We start from the raw sequence: 15,613 nt of genomic DNA, 5'->3' as shown, positions 1-15,613 counted from the left end.
AGTGAAATGAAGGTCTTGTAAAGCAGACTGCATACGGTCATGGTCATGGTTGCTGTAGTTACACATTATTTTATTTTTATTTGATTTCTATTCTGCCTTTCGGGCACTTCAAAGTGGATTACATTCAGCTACTGTAGATATTTCCCCTGTCCCCCGAGGGCATTAGGTATCTACTGACCACCTGGCCTTCGCCAACAGGGCACACAGCAAACGTTCCTTTTTCGCTGACTACGAGGAGAGTCTAATTATTTCTACAAATGTTGTTTATTTGTGACACCGATTCTTCCAGGAAAGCAAAAGCCACAGTTTGTTTAATTACGATCAGCCCCTCATTCTCCATCGCTGGGCCCTCTGGGAAGGTGAAAGGTTTCCTTAAACGGTGCGTAAAGGAGAGAAAGCCGCTTGAATGCCCCAACTGGGTTGTCTGTGTTAGAGCAGCAATAAACTTGAACAGAGCAAATACAGATGTATAATCCGCTGTTCATTAAGGGGGACCAGTACTTTCTGACTGTTGTCTTTCCCAACTGCAAGAACAGAGGAGGCTGACGAGTGCCATCAGCCACGGGGACTCGGCTCGGCGCGGTCTTGTTGGAACGGCGCTTAGAAATCGCCAGCTGAAATCTAATTTCTGGCCCAATGGAATAAATTGGATCTGATAGTTATTCAATTAAAGGGCCTGGGCAGCAGGACGAGGCCCTCCTCTCAGAATAACAAAATCGGGAGTTCTCGACAGGATGACTGGGAAAAACACCAGGTTTTCAGTGCCATCCCTTCATTAATCATCAGAGAAGCAGGCGAGAGCCGTGTGAGGTTATTATATGGTGACACAAAAACAATGCTCTAACTCAGACCTGTTCTGCAGCCAGTGAAGACCGAGGAGGCTGCTATAAACCCATAAACTAAGCTGACACTGGTTGTGGCGTAGCTTTGAGTTACTTTTTGGTGCATTACAAAACTAGTATAGAATTGAGACCTTATAAATCACTGCAGCATTTTAAAACAATATGTTTGGAAATTAGTGATTTGTGGCTATTGCAAATCCTGCTTTCCTTGCACTACTGGGTTGTTTTGTTTTTTTCCATAACCCCAAGCCAAGAAGACTAACATCTCTTAAAATACACCCCGTGTTTTAGGAATGTACACGTGTCCTTGGATAAATGGATTTTTGAGGTTCTTTGCAGCAGTGGCTCAATGGGAATTGCCAGTGTGTGTGTGTGTGTTCTCTTCAGGCCGGATGTACTAAAGGAATTTTTCTCATTTTGTCCATGGGAAAAATGCTTCCTATATAAGCCCCTTAGTGCTCTGTCTTGCAGCATGGGATACCACACTAGCCTGCTCATCAATGCAGAAACTAGCTTTCTGCCAGAATCCGGGTTTATCGTTCCCTGGATTATGAGTTTGAGCAGTTTAATTTTTTTTTTTTAATTTATTGAATTTTTAATAATTACAAAGCATTTCCATCTTTGTACAGGAAAGAAAAAGATCATATTTTATCCATAATAAACTAATATACAAGAAACACTTCTTTCTCTAGTCCCCTATTATTGAATGTGAGGGGAGGAGACATGGAAATAAGGGAGCATGATTACTCTATATTTTACATACTATTCATACAAAAGGAAAAAGGCTTTAGCTTGCATTCGTACTACCCTTTTTACAAATACTAGGTTACTGGATGTTAACCTCGCCATTCTATGGGAATTATGCCACACTTTCAGTTGTTCAGGCGTTGTAAAGACAAATGTATTACTACTGTATTTGATGATACATTTTCAGGGGTATCTAAGCTGGTATGTAGCCCCATCTCTCTAGCTTCCTGTCGAAGTGACAGGAAACCTTTCCTCCTCTCCTGTGTGCTTCTTGCCAGATCGGGGAAGATCTGGACAAATTGGCCCATACAATTTTTCCCCCATATTTTGGAAGTAATTCTTCATTATCACACCCATGTCCTGTTCATAAATGAAGGAAATCAATAAGGTTGCTCTCTCGATGATCTCTACCGCAGAAGATTCTAAAAAGTCAGTTTGATTTCCCAAATCCATTTGGTTTTGCTCATTCCCTTCTCTCAGCCGAGTAAAAGGCAGAAAATAAACCTTATTAAATGGTGGAATATCTTCAAAGGGAATCTTTAATATTTCATTCAGATATCTTCGCAGAGTTAGTCTTGGTTGCTCTCCCATTACTTTGGAAACATTTAACAGCCTTAGAATTAAGCCTTCTTAGCCGGTTTTCTAATAGCTCTGTTTTTTTGTTTAAGGTGACACAGTCCTGAATAGTAACTGATTGAACTCTCTGCATCCCTTTCATTTGGGTTTCAAGCAGTTGCATTTTATCTGACTGTTCCTTAATTCTTTTATCGTGAACCTGGGTTACTGTTTCCAATCTAGAAGAAATTTGAGATATCTGATTCATACAACTTTGGAGGGCTAAATTTTGATGGGCCATCAATTCCCATACGGAGTCCATCCTTTCCCCAGCGGGTTTACTTGGAGGGTTTAGCTCTACACGTTGTTCCATGGTAGACAATAAAGGTGAAGAAACAATTGAAGTAGGAATCAAAACAGTCTTACCATCGCTGGCATCTATAGGCTTTACAATGTCTACCGACATCAGAGCTATACCTTCTCCTTGTATAATAGTTTTTCCTCCATCCAAACCGCCAGTTTCTGCGCCCTCCACGGTCACCCCTAGGCCATCTGCTCTGGGCGGCTCCGTCGCAGTTTCCACCAGCTGGTTAAGCGTAATCGCATGTGCAATCCTAGGTGTGGGAGGGCTCAAAGAAAGTTACCCAGACGAAGTAGCTGCTTCCCCGCCAGCTTCGTCAGCGGGGCATGGCCCCTCCCGCTTTTGGTGTACGCGAGCACACTCGTCGGTGGTTTTCTGTCCCGCAGGTAGTGAGGAGTTAGAGGGGTAAGTCCTCACCTTCCCCTTTCTTTTTGGTGGCATAGTGTTTAGAAATTAGACCTTGAAAGAAAATTATCTGCGGGAGCTCCGAGTCAATGCTGCTAGCAAGCGGCCATCTTGACTCCGCCACTGAGTTTGAGCAGTTTAATGTAATAAGTAGAGGCTGTCAATGAGGGAGTGGGAAAAGGAATTGATAATGGAGGTGTCCACCAAAACTGTTTTTCTTTTACCTTTTTTATTAATTTTAAAAAAATTGTCTAAAATAAAACAAAGGAATAAAAACCAAAAGAAAAATATCTCAGGTCCACCCTGGCCCTCTCCTCTCTGCCTGCCGCCACTGCCACAAAAGCCGCCCACAGCGCCCTCTCCCAGGACTCCTTCAAACTGCCCATAAACCACTTACACTATCTGTAAGTCTAAGAGGGAGGAGCGATTTCCCCCCTCCCCAGTAACTCCTAGCCTGCTAGGCCTCCATTTCAAAATGGCACTGCCTGGCCAGCACCATTTTGTTGTCTGGGGGTATTTATGTATTTACTAAAACAGTTATCAGCCACATTGTCTGGCATTCTAAGCAGCTTACAAGAAATACATTCTTAAAAACAGTGAATTAACACTTAAACATAGGCATAGCTATCCACATGAGTAGGACAATTATCCCTATTCATATTTTGCCCAACTGCAATCAGAAACGTACTTGTATTTTTAAGAGAAAGTCTTTCCAAATGATTCTTTCCTGAGGCAAGCTGCCCCGTAATATAGGGCCTGCCACGGCAAATGTCTTTTCACGTGAGTCAGCAAGTCTCACTAGGTTCGCTGATGGGATATCGACTAGACACTGACCAGAACGTCATACATTTCTCTATTTTAAGGAGCGAGTCAATGTTCTGGGCGGCTCTGAAAAGGAGCCAAAGATGTGCCTTCGTAGAACAAAATGGCGCTGGCTAGAGGCCCACCAGTGAAATGGGCAATTTTGTCTCAAACAAAAGGCACACCCCTAATTGACAGCATAAATGCATGATTCTCTGTAGAAAGCAGCAAGCTAGAGTACAGTTGTACCACTTAGGAATTAATGCATAGGTGCATTATTAATAGACGTCTTTGACTTCAGCATGAAGATACAAAACTAGGAAACCAACCAATCCGTGCATTTTAGCTGTGAATTTACACATTCTAAGTTTTCATTGTTTGTGCCAATATCTTTACAATCGGAAACATTATAAAACCGACAGCACAGAGAACATACAAAATAGAGCTTATTCTTGTTAGTGCCCACATTCAAGGCTGAACTATCCTTAAGACGAGAAAGTGTGGCGATGTGAAAAATGTGCTTTGCCTTGCAGTCTCCCTTTGTATGAGATTATCATGGTAGTGAAAGCAAAAATCTTAGTAGGGCTGCGATAGCTTTTATAGAACAACAAAGAGCTTGTAGTACATGAGTTCACATGACCTCACAGGTTCCTTCTTCAGATGAGAATAAGCCCTATATAAATAAGAAATAAAAGAAAACAGACCCCCAAATTAGCTTAGTGCTGTTATAAAAGGAATAATGCTGCTTAGATGGGTACACCATTTTTGTACTGCCTGTGCAATCGATTCGGTTTGAGTTTGTCTATATTTACAAGACCGGCCCTTTAAGTGCTGGCAATTTATGACAGTTACCATAGCTACCTTCCGCAGAGCTATTGATTGGTGGTCGTGCAAAGCCCACAGCATTTCCAAAAGATGCTTCCTGCTTGCCCACCTCCCCTTTAAGGGCTGTGATGTCACTCAGTATGTCCTGAGGCTGGCTTACTTCCAACTGAAACCTAATTTAGAAAGAAGGTCCATTCTGTGGTGGTGTATTGTCGTAATGCAACAGCTCCAAGATCTGATCGACCAATCAAGATGGCAACCTTAGCGAATCTGCTTTTCAAATATGTACTCCAAATTGTGCTCATCGCTGTCTATATTTTATAAGTCATACATTTATGACTAAAGTCTAACTCATACCAAACATTTTTAATTTAAATTTGTCATATCTTGACTCGGAATTCACCTGTTCAAGCAGCTTATGCATATTCAACATTTTCTGTTAAGTTCCTGCTTCCATAAAACTCTTTTTTAAAATATTTCTTAGCTGTTCCTTAAATAATGGAAGGTGCCTAGAATTATTTTATTGTTTACCATATTCTTTACCTTATGTACGCAGTGATAATGCTGCAGCTATGTAAAATTATTTGAGTGCAAGACATATGGGGTAGATTTTCTTTACTGTAGAGAATGCAATTACTTACAGCTATAAATGTTGAGATCCTTTGACTGCAGTGAATAATGTGACTTAGAAAACATTGCTTCCAGTAAAATGATTCCACAAGCATTTTGCTAAAGTGACAAAAGTGGGAGATGTTAGTGCTTACAAAGGCAAAGATGTCATAATATTATCTTCAACTATACAACATGGCCAAGTATTACACAGACGTCCCCAGTACAGTTCTACCATTGCTCCTCTGTCTTCACCTCCAGTGAATTTGCCTTTCTGGTCAAATATTTCTTCTGTTATAGATCAGCATGCTGCCAAATTGGATTGAACTGCATGATGCCCGTTTGCACTAGTCAAAAAAAAATAAGTGCCCGCTCCAGAATTGTTCACCCCAGGATTTGCAGATTAATAGGAGGCGGGGTCAAGTAACCTGCCGCCGGTGGGATCAGGTCCACCGGCGGCAGCGTGGGCCTTTCCCGATGCCGCCCCACCGGATGTGCTTCCCCGTGCAATTGCACGGTTTGCACACCCGGTGGCGCCGGGCCTGTCTGGTGCGATACTTTGGTGGAGAGAGGAGAAGAACTACCACACCGGTGCTTGCCAGTGGAACCCACAAAGGATGTGCCACAAGATTCAGCAGAGGAGAGAAATGGAGGGGTTAAGATTAAGCAGAGGATCCCAAGTATGGAAGGGAAATCTTTAGAACAGTGGTATTCACTTCCACTCCTCAAGGGCCACAAATGAGTCAGGTCTGTAGGATATCCCTAATGAATATAAATGGACAGATTTGCCTGTTCGTAGCCCTTGTTCACTAGATGTGAATGCCATCACCTTAGAGGGCTATGAGGCACCTGTTCACAGCAACCGAGGATAGCCTAAGGATCCAGAAAGGAACAGAGAAGACCCCTGGGATGAATTCAAGGAGCACAGACACAAATGTGAAGTATTCATTTTTGTAACATGGATGTAACAAGAAGAAAATTTGCAGTGGCAAATAATTACTTTTTAACTAACAACTCCTAAAGTTTATATTGGATTCTGACTGTTAAATGGCACTTACACATAACGCCTTGGGGCTTGGACATGTATCCTTTTCCCCTGTGGGTAGATAGTAAAAGCCAGGACTTAGCCCCACTACTGAGTGTGAGCTTCATCACCTATAGGATAGCCCGGGTTGGGCTTGCACACTTGTCTACTGCAGGTTTAATTTGACTAGGTTTATGAATCAGGATTTGAAGTTAGGTTTCCAGAAGTCGGCAGTTAGTATCCTTACAAACTGTAAGGCCTCATTGCACTTAAAGAAACCAGCAACATGCCTTTTTCAGTTATACACACAGGTTTTGGGAAAATATTAGTGTTATCGAAACTCTGAGACCAAATTAGCAAGCTGCATTCGCCCAGGAAAACCCATAAAGTTCATTGAAACTGAGAATGCATCAGTCCACATTACGATGTAAATATATGCAAATATATTTTAGAAACTAATAATGCAACTTAGATGCACCCTACATTAATTTTACATGGAAATATTTAAGTAGGGTCAGCTATAAATTTAACATGGGTATCTTCACAGCATGTCGAAGTTTTGATGCAGCTAGAAGCATTAATAATCATATATTATAGCATTTTCATTTTAGTCTTCACTTGAATGGGAAATAAATTTTTTGCAGAGTTAAAATTTCTCTATGCATTTTCTTCTCTTGGATAACCAGGCTGTAAATTCCCAGTGCACATTTGTTGACCCCCACCTCTCTGGAGAATACATTAGCTTAAGTTACATTCTAATTAAAGTTGTACTACAGAAGAGTAATGTAATATAATTGCAGCATGTCTAGATTAGTTTGTAATGAGTATAAGACAGAACCGGCTACTCTATAGAAAGAAAGTCCTTGAGAACAAGATGGACTTGGTTTGGAAGCTCAGTGTTAAGATGGATTTGGATATTGTTGATCAAGAACACTGCCTTTAGAACATCTGCAGTTCTTCTGCAGTCATGGGAGTGTACCACATTAACAAGAAAGTTGCAAATTATCTCACACTCTGGATTCTAGTTGACTCATCGTGGCTGTCAGAAATGTTATCTCATGCACATGTACATGTTAGGAATCAATTACATACCAATATGTGATATTTTGTTTTTATGTTCTCAATGCACACTGTTATACACGTTAATATATGTGGAAGAGAACAAGTGATTGATGTATTGTGAGAGAAGTTCAAAGTGAATTTTGTAATTAACATGATGTCTTCCTCATGGCGCATTTGAAGGTGATAATGGCTGCTAGTCATTCATACCTCCTCCATCTGGTGTTTCAGACGTGCACAACAATTCTGCCCATCAGTCCAGAGCAGTTACTAAGTTTATATTTCACCTCCTGAAAATATATGTTTGCTGTAAACTGCAAGCTTTTTTGTTGCTGACTTCTGCCAAACAATTCAACAGACATAAGGCTATAGCTCAAACATGAGAAACGTCTCTAAATCTGTATCCCATTCTTTGGGACTTAGTGAATAAAATCTGTTTCCATAGGTTGGAAAAAGTAGTTTTTGAATGAGGCCCTTTATTTCCTTATAAATATAAAAGGCTATCTCATTGATTTTCCTAGGTTTTGTTGTGTAGATTTAAACGAGGCAATATGGTGACTGAAATGTGCTGAGCTTTTTTCTCTTCTCTAAGCTCACACCATGGTGGCAGGATACTCGGATCATGCCCTCCATCCATATCTAGATGTTGGTGATGTCAGGAGAAGTGCCTCCGCCTATCTGGAAAGGGACGGTGAGCCTCAGCTATATTGTAGTGAAGGTGGCAAGCAGAGGTCTGCCTAAACAGCCCATGTTGACGGGGTCCAAGATACGCAACGTCTGGTCCTGGCCCAAGAATCAAATCCATGTCTTCATGGCAGTACGCAGCTCTGCCACTGAGCTGGCCCCCATATTACTTAGAAAGACCTCTGTGCTGTGAGGTTTGGAGAAATGCACAAAACTATGTGGAGGAGAAAATCTCCACGGGATCAAACCAAATATTCCCCAGAGCCAAATACAGCACTCTAAACAAAAACTTCTGTTGCCAGCTCACAAATTTGGCAGTCCTCTTGTTCCTGTGCCTCCTGGAACATTTGTTTATAATATTTTTGGATGGAATTCAAAAAAAGAAAGCGCCACAATACAGAGCAAAAAAAATATAAGCAGAGGAGACTGGTTGGAGAAGAATTTCTCTTAGCCTCAGTGTACCTGCAGCTACATATATCTGTATAAGCATTTGTACATTTGATGTATATTGTTTTACTTCTGATGTATAGCTATTGTATTATACTCATGTTTTGTGAACTGCTTTGGGTTAGACTATGTCTAAGGAAGGCAGTATGCAAACATAAAATAACATAGCATAAATAAGCCTCATGTTATTTTGCTTTATATAGCCTCGTAAACACTTGCTTTCTACAAAGGGTCTTTTTTGTTTTCTTGCATTTTGTCATGTTTGTGTTCATTTGTTCAGTTTGGGTGTGTAAATATTTGACCAGAATTTACACAGATAATATACTTTAAGCACCAACTATAATGATTCAGCTTGTGTCATGAAGGGGTCAGATTTACCCATTCACAATGTTGTGCATTGACTCTGATAATCAAACTCAAGGCTTGGTCCTCTTGCTTTAGATATGTAGAAATAAGTGTTGTCAAACAAGTAGTAGGTGCTTCCTTTTTTATTGGACCAACTCACTATATCTTGACTAGCTTTCAAGATATATTGAATTAGCCCAATAAAATGGTATTGCCTAGATCTTGTTTGTTGACCTCATTTGTACATTTTCAAATAGACTAAAGTGACAACCACATTACTTTGTTCAAGCTGGATTAGCTAGCAATTAAATGCTGATTTAATTTGATTCTGTCTGCCCTAGTTATGACTACTCAGCTTGACGGACTGATATAACTTCGCTGAAAGAACGCTCTTTATCTGAGAGGGTTCCAGTTGACCAATTTAGAATATACAGTTTGTATTCCTGATTAAACTATGTAAGAAAGTCCTCCTGAACTAGAAGTCCACATTGTAACAACATGGTGTGCAATGAAAGAATGTTTCCTTAATATGACCCTTGATATAGCTAATTGATCTCCTCCTCTTCTTGATATTTAACAAAGCTTTTATGTCTGATTTAATACTAGGGAGTTCATTCATGGCATAAGTGAATAACTACAGATTTCTGTGCTCTCAGTTTAACATCAAAATTAAAAAATAAAGTAAAAATTGCAATATAAAACAATTTTCAATGGCAGTTTTCAAAGATTTCCCTCCTCAAAACAGCTATAACGTACACGCAGTGTTCATATTTTGGCTACATTAAAGTAGGGCTAAGACTAATTGTAGAAAATTCTTTTTCACTCAACGCACCATAAAGCTCTGGAATTTGTTGCCAGAGGATGTGGTTAGTGCAGTTAGTGTAGCTGGGTTCAAAAAAGGTTTGGATAAGTTCTTGGAGGAGAAGTCCATTAACAGCTCTTAATCAAGTTTACTTACAGGCCGATACAGTACAGTGCGCTCCAATGGAGCGCACTCTTAACCTGCCCTTGGACGTGCGTTTTCCCTTACCCCTTATTCAGTAAGGGGCGGAAAATGTGCGTCCAACCCGCGGTCCAACCCGCAGCCAAGCCGCACATTTTACTTTAAGAAATTAGCGCCTACCCAAAGATAGGCACTAGTTTCTGCCAGCACCAGGAAAGTGCACAGAAAAGCAGTAAAAACTGCTTTTCTGTGCACCCTCCGACTTAATATCATGGGGATATTAAGTCAGAGGTCCCAAAGGGTAAAAAAAGTTAAAAAAAAAAAAAAAAATTTAAATGGGCCGGCAGCTGTCGGGCTGAAAAGCAGACGCTCAATTTTGCCGGCGTCCGGTTTCCCTGCCCGTGGCTGTCAGCGGGCTCGAGAACCGACGCCAGCAAAATTGAGCATCGGCTGTCAAACCTGCTGACAGCCACCGCTCCGGGTCAGAAGGGAGGCGCTAAGGACGCACTAGTGTCCCTAGCGCCTCCTTTTGCCCGTTTCTACCGCACCACCTAATTTAAATACAGAATCGCGCGCACAGGCGAGTGGGCGTTCGTCCACTCTCCCGCGGACTTTGCTGAATCGGCCCGTTAGGGAATAGCCACTGCTATTATTGCATCAGTAGCATGGGATCTTCTTAGTTTTTGGGTACTTGCCAGGTTCTTGTGGCCTGGTTTGGCTTGATGGACCCTTGGTCTGACCCAGCATGACAATTTCTTATGTTCTTATAGGGCAGTCTTGGGGGTATTTTCAAACCTTTGAGTGTAATTCTTCTCTCCCCCCCCCCCCCCCCCACACACACACAGAGGAGGTAATTTTCAAAGGAGTTGCGCATTTAAATATAAAATACTATCATAGCAATTTTCAACAGCCATTTACTTCAGTATAGTGCACTTACGTTACGGACAATTCAATGGCATGTACTGTAGCAATTTTCAAAAGCTCACTTGAGTAAAACCCAGTTTTACATGTGTAAATGCTTTTTAAAATCAGGGTTACAGTGATTTCCTCCATCCACAGAAAAAAGAAAGTGCAGTCCCCCACCTGTGCAAATATTCAAAAAGAAAATTACATTCCAAGTTTGTTTTGAAAATTGCCTAAAAGATCCACTGGTACAAAATTATCCACACACATTTACACCAAGGCAGGCTACTAAAAATTGCATCTAAATGATGCTATAATCGTTTAATTTAATTTATGACCCTACAGACTTCTGTTTGCAAACAAGATCAAAGTAAAATTCCGTACATAAAATACATCCAGGAATTAATATAAAAACATAAAGATGAATTGCAAAAGCTGAGCATGCACCGGAATCGGGAAATGGGCATGTCTATAGCACATGCGCGTGTCCACCCTGTTTTGTAAGTCACCCATATGCGTGCACAAGTGCCAATGCGCGAATATCTCGCATCTGGGAAAAAAAAGGGGGTGGTGTGGGCATTCCAGGGCGGGGCCAAGAGATGTGCATGGACGTATCTAGGCGCCTGGGCGTGCACCCAGGTACATTTGAGTGTAAAGTTATTTCTGCTACGGAGGAGGTGTTAGTCTCAATAAAACTATTTCCAGGCATCTCTGAGGTGTCTGGGGGGGGGTCTGGGTTACCTGGAGGGAGGGCAGGCTAAAGAACCAGCTGTAGACTGGGCAAACTGGTAGATAAACTGGTGAAACTGGTCATGGTGTGTGCAAGCACTTGTTATAATATCCCCTCCCTCACGCAGCTCAAAGCTGACATTACGCGGCTGTGCACACACACATACGCGTGCCAGGGTTGTTTTATAACATGCGCGCATATGTGCGTACAGGATAAAAAAAATCGCCATGTATCTGCTCGCATGTGCATATACACATGTGCATATACACATGTGTTATGGGCACCTGCTCACCCGTTTGAACACGTCGTATTGTAACATCAATAAATACCCAACAATAAGTACATTAAAAAATAATAAAAACAATCAACATCATTACATTTGGTTTCCCAGTTTAAAAAAACTATAAGTGTGTGTCGTCAAAATCAATCATAGCCTACCAAGTCCCCCAGGATCTCAAGGTACAAGAGGCCAGGACTCTCAGACAGGAAGCCCCTTTTCACATTATTACGCTGTAAAAACTGAAGTGTAATAAACACAGTTTCCATAATTAAGTGTAAATGCTTGAGCAGAATATCACCATGAGGCCATTGGGGAAGGTCTTCATTTATATTGTCACGGCATGCAGCCATGGTGACATGAATTGCCTGGGTGCTAATAAGGCACTGCAGAGCTACCCACCACCAGCATTTGCACCTCCGTACCAAATGATGTGGCATATACCTTTCAGCTGTATTAAACAGATTTATTTTCTCCATCTTTCATTGGCTAAAATAAAATTAGAAAAGTGCATAATCTTTTTCTAGGTCAGTAATTTGTTTACATTTTCTTGGTTTACCATTTGCTTATTTTCTTCAATTAGATTTTAAGCGTAAATCAGATTGCATCTCATTATTATGCGCCTCTTGCTAATAATGATCAATCAGCCTCTCTTATGCTTAGCACTACAAATGTCTTGTGCCCTCTTTTTCCTCCCTTCATTTGCAAACATGTCATTTTTACGGTTGCTCTAGCCTTTCAGAGCCGCGTTTTTCTAGAGGGCTAAATACAGACTTTTTGCTCATGTTATTAATGGAAAACACTCTGTCAAAGGAGAGGACAGGACAGCATTTGACACACTGGGAATGACAACCTTGCATTTTCCAGTATTTTGTATGATATGTTTTTATTCTGTAACCAGATCAAGTTGATGGGAATTTTCCATGATGATGCTTCCCTCCAGTAGGTTAACCTTGGGAGCCCAGAGGCTGGCCAGTTCAAATACCAGGAATCTCTTCCTGGTACAACAGTGCAGTGCTTTGAGAGGAGCTCTTACCAAGAAAATCATTATATCTGACAGAGCTACGGCCTATCAACTTTGTCATTTTCTATTTCTCAATAATAGACACGACGGGCGCATGCTTATAATTCAGATGCTGTGTGAATAACTAAAATAAAGTAAAATGTCATTTTCACTGTGGGCTTTCAGTGATGGCGTTCATACCAGATGTTAGCAAGGATAGCAGTGATCAAGAAAATGATTCCCCATGGGTCTGATTTTACTAAACCTTTATTTTTTTTTCCTATTGACACAATGGGAGAAAAGCCATCGTGAGTCAGGCCCTCTCAACTGAAATGGATAGCAAAATACAATATGAAATATTAGAATAGAAATCATTTTCACGGATTGCACACTTTTAATAACAAGGCTAGTTTCCAGCTATCATCATTCTTGATTTCCTGTTGCCTATTTTACCCCTCTATTTCTACTTCTCGTCTTTGCCCTTCCCTGGTGGTAATATAAGCATTTTTCACCATCGTAAGTGATGAGTCCATTTATGAGATATACAAATATGGGCTGAAAATCAAATCAATTTCCAAGCATAACTTTAAAAATTGCAACCAACTCCATAAACTGTGCAGCATTGTTTTAGTCCTGATTTCTCTCACATGTTGGGCTGAATTGGCGTGAGACTGATACCCAGGAATTCTTAAAGAAGAACCGATATCTGCCAAAGCTCGCTCTCTGTACGACTGGTAAGAATTTACTCCCATTCTGTGTCTATGGGAAAAAGCTTTGTAACTAAGGCCCCTATATAGTTTGCTTTATTTGTGTGGGGGTCACTCTCATTCACCCCCCAAAAAATCCATATTTGTGCTGTATTTTTGGTCCATTTAATATTTGAATTTTGTTTCCTTGGGGTGTATTTTGTTATACTACCTATAATTATCTCTTAGCAATCCTAATTAAAGAAGAAATAGACTTCAAATGTTTCATTTCTGTGCCGGTGGTGTCCAACTGCGGTGCTGGAGTGCCACAAGCAGGCCAGGATTTCAGGGCATCCACAATGAATATGCAAGAGATGGGTTTGAATGCACCGCCTCCTCTGTAAGCAAATCTATCTCATTCATATTCATTGTGGAGATCCTGAAAACCTGGCTCTCGAGGACTGGAGCTGGCCACACCAGCTCTATGCATTTCCCACAGGTGCACACGCGAATGTGCGTAAACCACACTTCCAGTAAAAATGCTGTCTCTCTGTGTTGAAGAAAAGGGGTATTCTCGGCAGCGGGGTCGAGGAGCGCACATGTGCCATTTTGACAGGCCCTCACTGTAGTAATCAATATATGAGGGTAATTACAAATCTGGATGTTTCATTGAATACTATGGCGTCTCTCTCCAACAAAAACTCTCTTTTGCATATTGTGTGAGACGGGGGATGGTAATTTTCTGAGAGATTTCTGTGGGTAGAGCACTACTTCACCTGCAGAAGTGGCCCGTTAAAACAAATTGTGCGTCTGACCTAAAACATAAAATTATGCATGCACACCCTGTATGCATGCACTTTTACACAGCTAAGTGAGAGCATTCTGGGGGTGGAGTCTGGGCAGGAGTGTGTGGGACCTAGTACGTGCGCGTTTATTAAGTTAAAACGTATGGAGGTGATTTTCAAAGGAGTTACTTCCGTGAGTGAATCCTACGGGACAATTCAATGGCTTGTATTGTAGCCATTTTCAAAAGCCCACTCACTCGAGTAAAGTGCTTTTAAAATCAGGCCCTCTCGGCTCAATTTTCAAAAAAAAAAAAAACGGGAGATCCGCGCGTGACCGGGTTGTGCGCTAATCGTCGCGGCCACGCGCCTATCTCCCAGTACACGCGGAAGAGCTTGCTTCTTAAAAAAAAGGAGCAGGCCGGGACAGCACCATTAGGCACGGTCCTAGTGAAGTGCGCGCAGGCAGCCGGCCAACCTGTGCGACCTACTACTGCTCTGGAGAGCAGGTAAGTATTGAAATTTAAAAAAAAACAAAAAACAACTAGTTAGAGAGGTTTTAGGGGTCGGGGAAGACAGAGGAAAAAGCAGGCAGGGTAATTAAGAGTTCCCTCCCAGTCCGCTCCTTTATTGGAGCAGATTTTGAGGGAACTGGAGGCCCGATCACGTCGCCACGCACATGTTACGAAATCGCCCCCACTTGCACGCATGAGTCGGCACGCCGCTATAAGATCGTGCGCCGATGTGTGCGCGGGTAGCGGATTTTATAACATGCGCACCTCCATGTGCACGTGCCGGGAACCGTGAGCACATTGACGCCCATGCACGTCCTTTGAAATGAACCTTTATGTGTGTAAATTCCCTTCAATAAAATTACACAGACCAAATAGCACTAGTGAATAGCGAGTGGTTTTGCCAGACTAATTTTCAAAGCTGACTTGTGCATGTAAGCTTACTTTCAAAAATTGGTGTGCCTATTTGCCAGCTATGTGCAGTATTGCAAAATGACCCCACAGTGAGAGGGTCTGTTAATATTTAGCCAGTAATAAATGTCCTTAATGTATATGCAATATTTAAAAATTCTGTGCTTAGGTTCAAGAAAGTCTTCAGTCTAACAATGGAGGAAAATGGAGAACTCTATTTTAAAATGGAGGTGGCGGCAGCAGCAGAAGATAGCAAGCTTCTTCCTGTTGCCCTGCCAAGTTTTGTTAATCCAGATTTGGAGAGATTATTTCTTTGGTTGAGAGAGTTAATTAGTGTAGGAGCCTTTTGAGTCCTTGGCTTTTCCACCGAGGATCTAAGATGAAACCCAAACCAGTGCTGTCTGTGGCCATGAGCCTAGTTATCTAGCTAAACCCTGCCAGCAGTTCATTCCCCACACAGCTGCTAACAGCTGGCTTATCCCAGTGTTTCACTCACTACCAGTTTGCACCAGATTTGAATTTTTTTTTTTTTTTAAATGGAAAGCAGATTATTTTTTTGCCTTGGAAGAACTCTGGTGGACAGGTCAGCAGGGATTTCATCTTTCTTTCTGCTCAGCATTTGAGCTGTGAATGGTGGTGCTTTTAGTTGCGAGCTTACATGG

General features: G+C 41.5%; 1 protein-coding gene across 4 annotated transcripts in view; it reads left to right on the top strand.

Moving 5' to 3' along the window:
- Positions 1–15,613, top strand: part of CAMTA1 (calmodulin binding transcription activator 1) — a 1,058,760-nt gene that overhangs the window by 561,854 nt on the left and 481,293 nt on the right. The gene's annotated exons all lie outside the window — the stretch shown is intronic.

The sequence above is a fragment of the Rhinatrema bivittatum genome, chromosome 15 (assembly GCF_901001135.1).
Source record: "Rhinatrema bivittatum chromosome 15, aRhiBiv1.1, whole genome shotgun sequence".
NCBI lineage: Eukaryota > Metazoa > Chordata > Amphibia > Gymnophiona > Rhinatrematidae > Rhinatrema > Rhinatrema bivittatum.
This window is presented reverse-complemented; position numbering and strand designations above follow the sequence as displayed.